Below are 5,991 nucleotides of genomic sequence, written 5' to 3'. Positions count from 1 at the left end.
TAAAGGAAGCCTCTGAATTATCTCCTTATTTAAGAAGTGTTCAGATATACCAATAATTTCAGAGTCAACATCTATAAGTAGTTCACTAACTTTATCTCTAATGCCTTGTATGTTTTGATGAAATATACTAATTCCCTCATTACTCGGATACCTAAGCTTTGTCGAAAGTGGTTTCTTTGCTACAGAGACTTCCCTTAAGCAGGAATACCTGTCAGCTGACTTCAATCTAAAAAAGGTACAGCTCTAACACCCACAACTACCGGAATTTTCCCATGAGTGATCCCACCACCCCCACCTATGCTGTCACCTATAAGCTTTGCCAACCTCCCCTTTCCATACCTGTTGAGGTGCAGGCCATGTCTAGTGAAACCCGTCCTGCTGATAGACTCCACCGATACCACTGAAATGTGACTCATGTCTTCTGTCATCAGCGCACCCCCAAGTCTCATGTTATTACGCCTGACGGCTGTATTAAGATGAGGCCGATCGTGACGCTGAAACAGTTCCACGAAATGCACATTCGTGTTGCCAGTCTGAGTGGCTATCTTTTCCAGGTCACCATCTATGTCATACTCCCCATCTCTATCAATACTATTACCAGCCCCACCCACAATCACTACCTGATCCTCTTTTGTAAAATCCCTACATAACCCCCCTATGTTAAAAGTCACCTGAGACAATCCTGCATTAGGCTTCACAATGCTGGTGACCTGGTACTCACTCCCCAAAACTTCCTGCAACTGCTGGCCTTGCAGTTAAGAAGACAGCTTGGCAATGTATGTCCGCAGCACCAGCAGACTAGGGAATTGGCACTGTGATAATCAGAGCCTGTTCGTCTTTTCTAACTTTGTTCTGTCTTGGGTGTTCATTGTCTGAGTTATCACTACCGTAGCAGCAATTAATGTTGAGTTGGCTGGGTGTTTCTCTTAAGATTTGAGTTGCAAGGAATTGCCTCCACATGTAGTTTATGGACAACTTTACCTTCACAGCATTTATCTGAGTATCCTATTTGATCCAATTTGATGTATTGTAAATGTTTTATGTGTTACGATTTTGAGTTGAGTCATAATAAATCAAATTGTTATTTTGGACAGAACTTTCATTCTGTTAATCGGTAGAGCGACCCTTTCATTTCTCACTACGTTACTGAAACTTTCCTTTATTTAATTAATGTCTATCAAATTAAATTATTGCTGGTGCCAAACTCTTTTCTACTCCACTTGCAGGGTCGATTACAGTCAGTTCGCGTTTCTTCTTAATTCATGTGCAACAGCAAAAGTAGGAGTCAGGAAAGGGGGGGCTTAGAGCCTCATTTCCATATGAAGATTCGAGAAGAATTTAGTATTAAATACACTGCTTGTCCTGGCACCTCGCAGCTTCACACGTCAGAGTGATAGCTCTGTTGCACGCTAAGCAGGGTGTCAAACTGCCTCGGCACAGGCTACCGAATTCGGGTAACAGGCTGTATTGCAATAAAGTAATAATTAATTAAATAGTAGCGCCGCTTTAAAATACACTGAAGCGCCAAAGAAACTGGTGTAGACATGCGTATTGAAATACAGAGACGTGTGAACAGGCAGAATACGGCGCTGCGGTCGGAAACGCCTATATATGACTACAAGTGTCTGGCACGGTTGTTGGATAGGTTACTGCTGCTACAAACGTGGTTTTGTAGTCGGCGTACGAGCGATAGGACACAGGATCTCCGACATAGCGGTGAAGTGTGGATTTTCCCGTACGACCACTTCACGAGTGTACCGTGAACATCAGGATTCCGTTAAAACATCGAATCTCCGACATCGCTGCGGCCGGAAAATGGCCCTGCAAGAACGGAGTCAACGACTACTGAAGAGAAGCGTTGAAGGCGACAGAAGAGCAACCCTTCCGCAAATAGATACAGATTTCAGTGCTGGGCCATCAACAAGTGTCGCCGTGCGAACAATTCAAGGAAATATCATCGATATGGGCTTTCGGAGCCGAAGGCTCACTTCTGTACCCTTGATGACTGCACGACACAAAGCGTTACGCCTCGCCTGGGCCGCACGGGCTAGCCGTGCGGTCTAGAGCGCCTTGCCACGGTTCGCGCGGCTCTCCCCGTCGGACGTTCGAGTCCTCCCTCGGGCATGGGTGTGAGTGTTGCCCGTAGCATAAGTCAGTTTAAGTTAGATTAAGTAGTGTGTTAGCCTAGGGATCGATGACCTCAACAGTTTGGTCCCATAGGAACTTACCACCAATTTCCAAATTTTCCTCGCCTGGACCCGTGAACACCGACATTGGACTGTTGATGACTGGAAAGATGTTCCTGGTTGGACGAATCTCGTTTCATATTTTATCTAGAGGATGGACGTGTACAGGTACTGAGACAACCTCATGAATCCATGGACCCTGCCTGTCAGCAGGGGAGTGTTGAAGCTGGTGAAAGTTCTGTAGTGGCGTGAGGCGTGTGTAGTTGGAGTGATATGGTACCCGTGATACGTCTAGATACGACTCGAACAAGTGACACGAATATATGCATCCTGTCTGATCACCTGCACTCATTCATGTCCATTGTGCATTACGACTGACTTGGGAAATTCCAGCAGAACAATGCGACACCCCACACGTCCACAGTTGCTACAGAGTGGCTCCAGGAACACTCTTCTGAGTTTAAACACCTCCGCTGGCCACCACACTCCCCAGACATGAACATTATTGAGCATATCTGGGATGCCTTGCAATATACTGTTCAGAAGAGATCTCCACCTGTCGTACTGTTACTGATCTATGGACTGCCCTGAAGGATTCATTGTGTCAGTTCCCTCCTTCACTACTTCCGGCATTAGTCGAATCCATGCCACGTGGTGTTGTGGTGCTTATGCGTGCTCGCGGGGGCCCTGCACGATATTAGGCAGGTGTACCACTTTCTTTGGCACTTCAGCGTAGATGAAATAAAACATAAATTAGTTACAAACCACGGCGTGCAGAAACTTTGCTCTGCCTGAAAACTTCGCCACAGATATTCGGATTTAAGTTATGACATCCTCGATATGCCAGCCATCACTGACGATGATGTGGCGCAGACGAATAGCGAAATTCTGCATGACCTGCTGAAGTGTCGGAACATCGGCGCTGTCGATAACTTCCTGAAGGGCTGTTTTCAGTTCAGTAATGATTTCGGCGTTATTGCTGTACACCTGATCTTTAAAATAGCCACATAAAAAGGAGCCACATAAGTTAGATACGGAGAACATGGCGGCCAATCGAGACCCATGTAAGTGGCGTCTGTGTACCCCAGAGCTAGAATGCGGTTACCAGTGCTCCTCCAGGACATAAAACACTCTGCTGCTTCGATGGGGTAAAGCTCCGTCTTGCATAAACTACATCTTGTCGAAATCAGGGTAACTTTGGACAATGGGAATGAAATCGTCATCCAAAACCTTCACGCACCGTTCGGTAGTCACCGTGCCATCAAGGAATATGGCACCGATTATTCCGTGATTGGACATTGCACACCACATAGTCACTCGTTGAGAGTGAAAGACTTCTTGATCGCGAAATGCGGATTCTCAGTCCTACAAATGCGCCAATTTTGCTTATTGACGAACCTATCGACATGAAAGTGGGCTTCGTCGCTAAGCCAAATCATACATGCGCATACCAATTCCCATCATGCTCCGCAGCCAACCCTGCCGTTTCAACGTCCTAACGCAAACCGTTCAGACGTTATGACCATTTTATTTCATTGTTCAAAAGTGGTCACCCTGTAAGTTTGACGTAACAGTTTCTGTGGCCTGGTTGCATGGAGTGATTCGATTGGGAAGGGTGTCATAAAGTCGTTGTAATCTTTCCAAAGGTAAGCGATGTTGTAACGCGTCCTTGACTTCGTGGATTACGGAAATGGGGCGAAGTTGATGTCCGAGCTGGTGTCAGACAAGTTCCTTTGGGTGAAGATCTGTGGATCTTGCTGGGCAACTTCACGCAGACAGTTCATAGAAACAAGAGGTATGAGTGGGCCAGAGTTGTCGCGCTTGAAAAATAACATCACGATACTGCCGCATGAGGACGGAAGATATCAGTGACGTACCGTGAGATTTCCCTCAGTCACCACCAGTCGCTTGTTGATCGAACCTACTGGTAACAAACCCAGCAGGCCGCCTATGATTTGCTTCGGTGTCTTCCTTGAATCTGTCCTGATGGGGATGCGAAACACTCGAACAGTATTCGAAAATAGGTCGCACACTCGTTCTGTGCGTGGGCTCCTTCGTAGATGATGTACACTCTGCTAAAACTCGCCCAATTAATTGAAGTTGACCATTCGCCCCCCTTCAGAAATCTTTGAGACACCCATATATATGGGACTCTATTCCGTATGCTCGGATCTTCGTTACTAATCTGTAGTGGGCACTGTGCCAAAGGCTTTACGAAAATCTTTGAATATGGAATCTGCCTGTTGCCCTTCATCCGTGATTCCCAAGGTATCGTGCGAGAAAAGGGTTAAAAGTTTTGCACTAGTGATGCTTTCTAAATGCGTCCTGATTTGTGGACAGAGAAGCTTTCTGCATCAACGAAATTTATTACATTCGAACTTCGAGTATGTTCAATAATTCTGCAGCATATCGATGTTAAGGATATGGGTCTGTAATTTTTCGGGTCCGTTGTTTTAGTTTCCTTATATGTAGAAGCCACCTGTACCTTCTTCCAGTCGCTTGGCTTTTCGCTAGCTAGGTGAGAGGTTCCCTCTGTCGTACATAAAAAGTCATTATAATTAGTAGTGTACACGAAACGGAGACCTTGTCGTCTGTATTGGATTCAGTCACAGGTATCCACACGGGTAAATGGAGTTACTGTGTCTTTTTATCAAACAGGTCAATAAATTACCAATTAAATGAAAGTGATGACAAATCTGTGTTGTACACTCCGTCTTCAGGCCGCAAGTGGTCCATGGGACCATCAGACCGCCGTGTCATCCTCAGCTGAGGATGCGGATAGGAGGGGCGTGTGGTCAGCACACCGCTCTCCCGGTCGTTACGATGGTTTTCTTTGACCGGAGCCGCTACTATTCGGTAGAGTAGCTCCTCAATTGGCATCACGAGGCTGAGTGCACCCCGAAAAATAGCAACAGCGCATGGGGGCCCGGACGGTCACCCATACAAGTGCCGGCCGGGCCCGACAGCGCTTAACTTCGGTGATCTGACGGGAACCGGTGTATGCACTGCGGCAAGGCCGTTGCCCCGTGTTGTACGACATCGAAATTTAATTAGAATGTTGCGGGAATTTAAGTTATTAACCAAGACATTCAAGTCTGAAGGACGAGCAAGTCTTAACGATGTTTTTATGTACGAAGGTCTCCATACAATTCAGACTATATCACCAGTGAGTTTCAGATACAAACTACACAGTGTCCGCCGTAGTAGAGAAAATGGATGTTTTCTAGCTGCAGAATCGTCCTGATTAGTGAGAATTGCACCAAATTACTACAATATTTATGAACAGTCGTGACTTCGATGATTGCAAGGCTTCATAAATAATAATTTTTTGATTACAGAATGAGATTTTCACTCTGCAGCGGGGTGTGCGCTGATATGAAACTTCCTGGCAGATGAAAACTGTGTGCCCGACCGAGTCTCGGTCCGGCACACAGTTTTAATCTGCCAGGAAGTTTCATATCAGCGCACACTCCGCTGCAGAGTGAAAATCTCATTCTGGAAACATCCCCCAGGCTGTGGCTAAGCCATGTCTCCGCAGTATCCTTTCTTTCAGGAGTGCTAGTTCTGCAAGGTTCGCAGGAGAGCTTCTGCAAAGTTTGGAAGGTAGGAGACGAGATACTGGCAGAAGTAAAACTGTGAGTACCGGGCTTGAGTCGTGCTTCGGTAGCTCAGATGGTGGAGCACTTGCCCGTGAAAGGCGAAGGTCTCGAGTTCGAGTCTCGGTCGGGCACACAGTTTTTGATTACACTTTGTACACATTATTTTTTTGAAATGATGGAAGTCAAAGTACATGATACAAGAGCAG

At 46.2% G+C, this 5,991-nt stretch overlaps 1 pseudogene; it reads right to left on the bottom strand.

Moving 5' to 3' along the window:
* Positions 1–5,092: 5,092 nt before the first annotated feature.
* LOC126107002 (5S ribosomal RNA) lies at positions 5,093–5,210 on the bottom strand (annotated as a pseudogene).
* Between the last annotated feature and the right edge of the window lie 781 nt (positions 5,211–5,991).

This window comes from Schistocerca cancellata, chromosome 10 (genome assembly GCF_023864275.1).
Source record: "Schistocerca cancellata isolate TAMUIC-IGC-003103 chromosome 10, iqSchCanc2.1, whole genome shotgun sequence".
In the NCBI taxonomy this organism is placed as follows: domain Eukaryota; kingdom Metazoa; phylum Arthropoda; class Insecta; order Orthoptera; family Acrididae; genus Schistocerca; species Schistocerca cancellata.
The sequence above is the reverse complement of the archived record's forward strand: the minus strand, read 5'-3'. Positions and strand labels throughout refer to the sequence as shown.